Below are 9,790 nucleotides of genomic sequence, written 5' to 3' on the forward strand. Positions count from 1 at the left end.
AAATTGGCCAAATAGAAAAGGAGGTACAAAATCTCTCTGAAGAAAATAACTCTTTAAAAATTAGGATTCAGAAAATGGAAACTAATAACTTTATGAAAAATCAAGAAACAACAAAGTAAACTAAAACAATAAAAAAATAGGAGTGTGATGTTTAAAATTTAAATATGTGGTCACCTTAAATTAGAAGCTTTAGCACCAGTCTTTGGGCATTAAGCATTTACTAAAGCATACCAGGTATTCACGTGGAGTTCAGAAAGTTACAAAAAGGCCTATGTAGCCTAGAGTTCCAGCCTGGTCTGGTTCTTCCTGAAGTCCTCGGCCACAAGCCTGCTTCAACCATGAAGTTCTCTCAAACTGAGTGTGGAAGCTTTTTATAGTCTGGAGCAGAGGTGGTCCTTACACACTGCTTCAAGCTGATTGGTAGGCATCATCCAAATCAATTTGTTCACTGGACTTGAAGGTGGTCTCATGTTGAATTCAAAATCCTTAGCTTCTGAGAACAATACCTTCTTAAGAGCTAGCCAGGTGTGTTTCTAATCTAACTTGAAGTAGGCTAATCAGCAAAGTCAATCCCTCTCACTTAATTTAATCAGTTTAGATTAATCTCCAGGTGAGCCTTTGAGTATCTGCCAAATCTCATTATTTTCTCATAGAAGGCAATGTGAAATATCTCATTGGAAAAAAAAAAATAACTTTGAAAATAGATCCAGGAGAGATAGTTTGAAAATTAGTTGACTATCTGAAAGCCATGATCAAAAAAAAGAGCCTATACATCATCTTCCAAGAAATTGTCAGGATAAATGGCCCTGATATTCTAGAAGTAGAAGGTAAAACAGAAGTTGAAAGAATTCACTGATTACCTCTTGAAAGAGATCCTAAAATGAAAACTCCCAGGAATACTGTAGGAAATTTCAGAGCTTCCAGATCAAGGAGAAAATATTGCAAGTAGCCAGAAAGAAACAATTCAAGTATTGTGGAACCACAGAGAGTATAACACAAGATTTAGCAGCTGCAACAATAAAGGATAAGAGGACTTGGAATATAATATTCCAGAGGGCAATGGAACTGAGATTACAACCACAAAACACCTACCCAGCAAAACCATGTATAATACTTCAGGGGAAAAAATGGGAATTTAATGAAAGAAAGGACTTTCAGGAATGCTTGATGAAAAGAACTGAACTGCATAGAAAATTTGACTTTCAAACACAAGACTCTAGAAAAGAATAAAAAGGTAAACAAGAAAAAGAAGTCACAAGGATATTAAAAGATTAAACCTTTTCCATTCCTACATGAGAAAATGATACTTGTAAGTCATAAGAACATTCTTGTTACTATGACACGTGAATGGAGTATATTCAGACAGATGGCAGAGGTGTGTATGAGAATGATTATTAATACTGAATTTCTTGGGGACCCATGGGCCCAGTTTTAATTGACTTTTTCTTCTCCTCAAACCCCCCACCCACCCACCTACACACACCCAACCCACCCACTTCAGAAAGCTCAGTTCTAGAGATAGTTCTAAACTTTTTCAGGAGAAGCCTAAGGGTACAATAGAAATTGATGTAGACTCTTTTGTCTAGTTCAGTGAACTGATGTGATTAGGCCACACCTAGATGATGGACTGCTTTGAGCAACTTATGGGGTAGTATTTTGGATACTTCTCCTATGGCATCTATAGTATTCATTTTAATGTGTACCACCCTCAAGTCGTGTCAAACAATGTAATTGGATGATACTAGCCGATTAGCTTGTATCAGTGTATAGTGACCCACCTCTATCAAAAGAGGATAAAAACCAAAACCATATGAGGCTCCTGGTTGTTGCCATATTGGATTACCTTCTTGGCCCATATTGCTGTCTCTTGGTGTGATTTTTCCTCTTAGCACAGAGTAGGTAATGGAGGGCTTCTGAACATGGCTTACAGGCCATGTGCTCTCTCTCAGAGACATGGTGCTGGGGCTTTTCGCCTTTTGTTAAATGCCACATGGTCAATACTTTACTAATATTTAATAGTTTCTATGTATTTATGTTCCTAGTGTATAAAGATAAAATAATTCCATATTTAAGGGATAGATTAAAAATAATTATGTACAAGAAACATGTATTAAGTCTCTAATATATGATATGTGCTACAAAAAGGGCATACAATGATAGAGTGATACATATTCTGCCCTAATATCATTGGCCTAGCCATTCCCTTTACACAGACCTTCAGTGACATAGTATATGTTCTTCAAGCACTACTGAACCTGAAAAATTACTCCTTGACCAACTTTTTGAGGTCCTTCCCTAGATTTAGTTTGGCTAGCTCACAGATAATAGACAGCAAGCCAATATTGAAATCCGTTAGAGCTTTGGAGGACTTGAAAAATTGAAGAATTTGTATTTCACTAGTATAGACAGAGTCAGTTTTTTTGCTATATGGTATAAAGCATCAATGTTTTATAACAAAGGAAAGAATAGTATACTTTAGATAACATTCTAAAATGTGATGGATTAACATATATTCAAAGAAGCATGTGTGCGTGGACATACAGAACATATGACTCTAAATATAAACCATTTTTGTTAAAAACTCTGCTTAAGGGAAAGGAAGGAAGGAAAAAAGAAAAGATGGAAGGAAAGAAGGGAAGGAAGGAAGTGTAATGACTGGAATGACGCCACCTACTGGAGAATTACTGTAGGAAAGTTCTGCCATGAAGTGAGGGTCTTTGAAGGCAAGACCAGGAGTCTTTTCTTTGGTGTCAGGAAGTGATGTTTGCTTGTGGGAGGAAGAAGGAGGGAGCCTGGTGCTCTGACTGGGGCTTTTTCCTCAGGATGCTGGTGACGAAGGGAGCTAGAAATATGCTCTCTCTTTAATAGATAGATGAATGTAGGCCTCTCTCTGTTTACCAAATTCTTATTCTCCTTAATAAATGCTTAAAAGTCTAACTCTCGCTAAAGCTTATAATTTATTGGCGACCACTCATTAGATTTTAGACAGACTAGCTAGAATTTTAGCCCCTTAACAGATGGCTGATCATGAAGAGGAAAGCTGAACCTCACTCTTCTGATCTTCCAGTTGGGTAAGAAATTTCCCCTTCCCTGTCCGTTTAAATCCAAAGTACTACTGAATTGCCTGGTGTTTTCCCTTAAATTTTTTTCAAATGGACCTTTTAAACTCCCTAATTACCCTATTTTTGAGTTTAGTCTGTTTAACCAGACAAATGGGAGATAAGATCATGTTAGTGCTTTGTTTTTATGGATTTTCTATTTTTATTTTTATTTTTGTTAGAAGAGCCAGCTAGGTGCTCACACAAGGAAATATCTCCCCCTCTCCCAACCATGCTTTTTCAGAGAAACCTGAAGAGATTCCTGCAGCTTTTCCCAGTTCTAACACTAATTGTTGCTCTAATTTTGCATGCCTTGAGGCAAGGACCCACCCTCTAGAAGCTTTTAATCCCCTAGCACCTGGAGGCAAAGTGGGGGAAGAGGAATCTAGGCCTGAGTTCAAAATCAAGTCTGATTCAAATTGCCCTGGTCCCTCCCCTCCTCTCCAGACCCCACTTTCTATCCCTCCCTTGGCCAAGCCCCTTGATTCCCCTGCCTGGGAAGTCCAGAGATCTAATGCACATGTGCAGCTTTCTGTACCTACATTTGCATTGTACCTACATTCTGTACCTACATTGCAGCTTCAGGCTCAGCCTTTCCCCAGCCTGGCTGTGCTTCTGACTCAACCTTAGAAAGCCCTTTAAGTTCCAGATATGCTCATTTTGTTCATAATTTTGCTAATCTGCCTTTGTCTTTAATTAGTAACCTTATAAAGCATTTGTATGGTGAAAAGACTGACAGATAACATAGAGGGGTTAAAGAAGAAAAACTTAAACTAAATAAGAATGAGAATCATCAATATAGTTCAAGACTCCACTTCTTTTGCCTTGGAAGGGTATATATTTTGCCGAAATGTAGAAGCAATCAGCAAGGTATTGATATGAGTATTGGGGATTTTAGATATTGGAATCAAAAGTGTTCTGAATTCACTCAGAGTAATAGTATCAGTTCAGAGATTACATAGGATTTCTATGTTATTACATCTACATTTTGAAATTAATGGTTTGGGTTTATTTTCAGAGATTTTTATGCTTTTGAGATTGTGTTTTATATTTAGTTGTTTTTAAAAAAGAGAATATTTGTAAAAGCTTTTTATAGTCATGTGATCAAATTTATATTTTATAATACTCTTATTAATATTAAGTTCATATTCATTTAGATTTCCCTAGTTTGAATTTCATTGTCTTTTATTGTTCCATGTGTATTTTCTTTTATTCATTCATCTATCTAATTTTGAAACATTGCAAGATGGTTTGGATTTCATAATATAATGTTAATTGTGGGAGTATTGTGCTCCCATATTCTGAGTTGTTTGTTTTTGTTCTCAACTGCTTATTTGATCAAACTCTTTAAAGCATTTCCCTGGCAAATTGGTTGCCATGGCAAGTGTAAATTGATTCTAGAAGTATTATTATTATTTTTTTTTTGGTGAGGCAGTTGGTGTTAAGTGACTTACCCAGGGTCACACAGCAAGTAAGTGTTAAGTGTCAGAGGCCGGATTTGAAATCAGGTATTCCTGAATCCAGGGCCGGTGCCTTATCCACTGCGCCATCTAGCTGCCCCTAGAAGTATTGTTTTTGATAAGCGTATTCCAAAAAAAAAAAAAAAGAGGGGAACGTTTGTAAAAATTTTCTTTTTTTAAAAAAAGTTTTCTTTGACATTGTGTTGTGCTTTAACTTGTATTTAAATATGTTCTGATTTTTCACAAATGTAACTGTATACTGAGTAAAAAAAAGGGGTATTATTTGAAATCATTGCATAATTATATATTATATTCTGAGTCAAGATATATTCACATTTTGGGGGGATCATTTATTATCCTCAATTTTTAAATCCATATGAGACTTGGATTATGGGAATTTATCATTCAAGACATTAATTGCCTTTATTCTGAGTTATCAGATGACAGTTGGCCAAGATGCCATCCAATCACAAGAGGAATACATGCAAGAGCAGACACTGAACTGTCACATGAGGGGAGACATGTATGAAGTCAAGGTTTGGCTGAGGGAACGGCTTTTGACAAATGTTGAGGTTGGATTCTCTTGGTTTAATATTTTATTTTCTTTTTCCCCACAATACTGTACAGATGGCTGGAAGTTTTGATCCCACCCATCTCATTCTACACCTGGCTTCTATGCCCCCTTCTATATGACTGATGCCATGGACATCTCAATCCCATGCATCTGATTAAGTCTGACTCAGTTTCCTCCAATACCTTCGGTAGCACGGACATATATTCCATCCACCTATTTTAAGCCTGGCATACTGCATGGACAGTATATATTGCTCAAGTGTGGGAATGCTCATATCCCATCATTTCTCTGTTCTTTTATGGTAACCCCCATAATTATCTCAGGTGTCATGATAAATAGTGTTGGATTTGGCCTTGACATCTGTTACCAATTATATTAGATTTTTAAATTTCTCATAGTGACATGAGGATAATTAGGCAGATGATGCAAAAAGTGATGAAACAAAGATAAAAATTATTTTAAGAAATTAATATTGCAGCAATTGTCTTCTCAATTTACCCTCCATAAGGGGGGACTATGGTAATATTATTTTTTTTTTTTTGCGGGGCAGTGGGGGTTAAGTGACTTGCCCAGGGTCACACAGCTAGTAAGTGTCAAGTGTCTGAGGCCGGATTTGAACTCAGGTACTCCTGAATCCAGGGCCGGTGCTTTATGCACTGCGCCACCTAGCCACCCCCATTAATTTTAAAGAATGGTTCAATTTTTGTTTTATTATATGTTTCATTGTAACAACTAAGATTCTGAATTCCCTTAGACATGTTTTTGAGAACTTTCATTGTTTGATTTGATTATTGACAAAGCTATTTTAAAGTTGTGTTAAGCTCAATTTTGTAGGAAATTTTCCTGGCTGATTATCAGCATCCACACATCAACCCCTGAAAAGACTTCCATTCCACAACTACACCTAGAGGACATCTGAGAAAAGACTTTCAGAGACTTTAAATGAACAGTTTTGTTTTGTTGTTGTTGTTTTTCTTCTTTTTCTCTTTCTGTTATAATACACACTGTCTGTAACTTGTACTCTCTGCAGAGGCCCTCCCTTTGCATGCCCAATGGCAAAGCATCAGTTCATGAGGACAAAAAATTGCCCCTCTGGACAAAACTTTCCTCTCTTCCTTTTCTATATTGTTATTAACATATTGTTAGTTAGCATAGGTTATTATATTCTGTTATTTTTGACTGTTTCATCAAGGAAACACCCCATTTCTTGAGGAAACCAAGGGGGGACTGTAATGATTGGAATGATGCCACCTACTGGAGACTTACTATAGAAAAGCTCCGCCATGAATTGAAGGTCTTTGAGGGCAAGACCAGAAGTCTTTTCTTTGGCGTCAGGAAGTGATGTTTGCTTGTGGGAGGAAGAATGGGGGAGCCTGGCACTCTGATTGGGGCTTTTTCCTGAGGACACTGATGGAGAAGGGAACTAGAAATGTGCTCTCTCTTTAATAGATAGATGAATATAGGCCTTTCTCTCTCTGTTTACCAAATTCTTATTCTCCTTAATAAATGCTTAAAAGTCTAACTCTTGCTAAAGTTTATAATTAATTGGTGACCACTCAGTAGATTTTAGACAGTCTAGCTAGAATTTTAGCCTTGACAGAAGAAAGGAAGGAAGGAAAGAAAGAACAGAGGCAGGGAGATTGTTTTAGTTTGATTTTTTCCCCCAAAACAGTCAATAATAGCTATGTTCTGCCCCCCAAAAGTCACCTCACTTAGGATTTGACAAATGTAAATTATTTTTATCTATGTTGATGGGATAGACTCCTATTATAATAACAACTTTGAATAAAATAGTAAAAAACACATTGTTGGACCTGGTGTAAAGAATTAATTGTGATTTGAGGTTTCTATGACCCAATCTTTGGCTAAAATTAGAAGCCCTGGAGCATGTCCTGGCTGGCCTCAGGCGCTGCCCCCTCCAAATCAGCATGGTGTGGCTGCAGCCACCACCATGGTGCAGCAGCTTATATCATCACCACAAAATAGTGGAAAATAAAAATAGTAATATAAGTCTTGATATTGTTGATTCTTTCCATGTGGTTAATACATTTTGCTCTAGGCTGCCTGCTGTTTAACTAATTCAAGGCTGCTAATTTGTTTATTTTCTAAATCTTACTCTTCCAATAACAGAACTTGTTTAAATAAACATATTGGACTGAATTTACCCTTCTTCCTCAGAATTTCTAGGACCTGACAGATGAAGACCTATGAACAGTCTCTCACTCAAATGCTCACCAATTTGAATGAGCTTCCACCAAATAAGATTCATGGGAGCATCCAAAGTACTAACCATTGCTGGAATTCCTGGGAACACTGTGAGCATAATTTGTTTGATTGAGAAATTAATTTGTGGATTAGTGTTAACTATTTCTCTGATTCTAAACAGATCCAACCTACCTATGAAAAAAAAGAAGAGCTTTCTTCATGCCTATCCCTTTCCAATGCATATGGAAAGAGAGGTGACCCGTCCCTCAGTAACTGAAAGCATTTTCCTTCATCCCCAGCCTTTTACAATGACCATTCTCCATTCGTAGGAAATATATTCTTATTCATTGATTATATAAAGTTTCCCCAGCTTCTTTAGGGACTAGGGAATTTTTAAAAAGCACTGCACAAGTAAATAAAACATATAGCAAGAGTTACTAACTACCACACATTTAATTCATATCACTGAAGGCCTAAAACGAAATACCTAGGCACAGGAGCAGGGGCAGAGAGGAACAGGGCAAAGAAGGGAAAGGATTCAGATACCACTGCATATAGGTCCAAAATAATGAATAGAATCCCAGGATACATAATGATACTCAGACTAGGTCTAGGAAAGGAAAGGTAGATCAGTGATGGTAGTTCTAAAAAGTTTTAAGAACCCTTCCTCAGAACTGAAAGATAATTATTCCAAGCTTTCCATCACAATTTTTGGTTAATATGTGCCATATCTATATTCCTATCTACACCCATGTCTTTTTTTTTCTTTGTTTGCTTTTTTTGGTTTTGTTTTGTTTTTTTAGTGAGGCAATTGGAGTTAAGTGACTTGCTCAGGGTCACACAGCTAGTAAGTTTTAAGTGTGTGAGGCCGGATTTGAACTCAGTTACTCCTGACTCCAGGGCCGGTGCTCTATCCACTGCACCATCTAGCTGCCCCTGTTTGCTTTTTTAAATAGAGAAAAGGGGAAGTATGCAAGGAATGCCACTATCTTATAATATTTTATTATTGAAATTTGGGCTGTTTCAAAGGATGACAATGGAAGAGTTATGGTATTTTTATAGCTAATATTTTAATGAAAATATAAACAATTGAAACATAAATCACATTTAAAAATAATTAACTATAAGAACTACTGAAACAATAATAATGACATAAATCAATGATTTAAAAGCTAGCCTTGATGCAATATAACTGCCATATAATATAACAATATATACTGGCAGATGTGGATTCAGATAGACTAAAATTCAAATCCTAATTCAGACACAGTATCTGTGTTACCCTGAGCAAATATTTAAGTCTTCTGAGCCTCAATTTCCTTATATTTTATGCAGAATTAATAATAGCATATAGGAATAGAATTGTACTATGGATTAAGTGAGGTTATTATGTAAAAAATTATGGAAAGTTTATGTAAATGTAAGGTCTTCAGAGGAAGTGTGATGAAGTAGAAATACAGCCATGTCCAGAATTATAAGAGAGACTTGAGTCAAACCTTAACCTCTGATATTATGTAGTCCTGAGTAAGTCATTTCTCTTCCCTGAAACTGTTTTCTTTATGTACAAGACAAAGATAATTGGACTAATTTCATCACTGGGCTGAAATATGGGTCAAATGAAATAATAAAAGATGCTTTAGGAAATTATGAATACATTAATATAAATGTTTTACCTTATCCAAGGAATGCAGAGATTTTAAAAGCTTAAAATAACAGATAAAATGATTTATTAGCCATTGGTTTTAATTATGAACATTTGCTTCTTATTCCCATATTTAAATAGGACATTAAATTGAATAAGTTGACTTTTGAGCAGACAGTAACCATAGTATAACATATCAATGTCATACAAAGTGTGTACCCCAGGGGGTACACAGAATGATCTATTGGGATATATTGAAATAATTTTGGAATTTTTAGTGCGATTTATTTTTATCTAAACATTTAGGAAATAAAAATAATATGTGAATTGGCCCTCACCCAGTCTGTGTGTCTGACAGTAACAGGTTTACTACAGTATACTGAATGAAGAGTGGGAGTTCAACAACACAGAAAAGTTGACAGTGGTAACCTCACTTGTCCATTCCCTGTCAGCCTATTGAGACATGCTGAAGTGTACATATGCCAAGTGAAGTGGATTTATAGATTATATTATCTAGTTTTAACTAACTAACCTTCACAAAAATAGATAAGAGGCTTAAAATATAGTCCCTCAAAGAAACCACAGATTGAAGATAATACCAATAATGTGAGCACAAGGGAACAATAGGAAATGGCAGGGCTGACGCCTCTCCTATTCCTAGTACAAGCTCTTTATCTTTCACATTATGAGGTAAAAATCTGATCTGACAAGAAGTCAGGCAAAAAGATTCAAAATTATCAAAAGGCTGATTTGAAATATGAATTTAAATTGACTATCAATGATGTAACTTGCTCTGTCTATATTGTGCCTT

The sequence above is a fragment of the Dromiciops gliroides genome, chromosome 6 (assembly GCF_019393635.1).
Source record: "Dromiciops gliroides isolate mDroGli1 chromosome 6, mDroGli1.pri, whole genome shotgun sequence".
In the NCBI taxonomy this organism is placed as follows: Eukaryota; Metazoa; Chordata; class Mammalia; order Microbiotheria; family Microbiotheriidae; genus Dromiciops; species Dromiciops gliroides.